Here is a 342-nt window from a genome sequence, read left to right on the forward strand (position 1 = left end):
ATGGTTCAAATTTCTCAATTTTGTGAATTCATGCAAAGAGGCTCTAATTACAAAAGAATCCAAGTTTTGGTCAATTTGAAAGTCAGTTTAAACCTTTCCATGCATATGAGTAAATCACCATTCAAAACAGGCAAATAAGATAAGGGTATGACCAAAACTTGCAAAAAAACTCCTTTGAGGTAGTTTCCAAAAACCATGTAGCACAAGGGTCTATTTGACACAGAAATTCGTCCAATAGAGCTTTGGTGCACCAAATCCAATAATGCAGCTTAAGGAAACAAAATTACAGAAATCTCAGCTTTCAGCAACAAAATAGTAAAACAATAAGCCGGATAATTGATT

The sequence above is a fragment of the Arachis ipaensis genome, chromosome B09 (genome assembly GCF_000816755.2).
Source record: "Arachis ipaensis cultivar K30076 chromosome B09, Araip1.1, whole genome shotgun sequence".
NCBI lineage: Eukaryota > Viridiplantae > Streptophyta > Magnoliopsida > Fabales > Fabaceae > Arachis > Arachis ipaensis.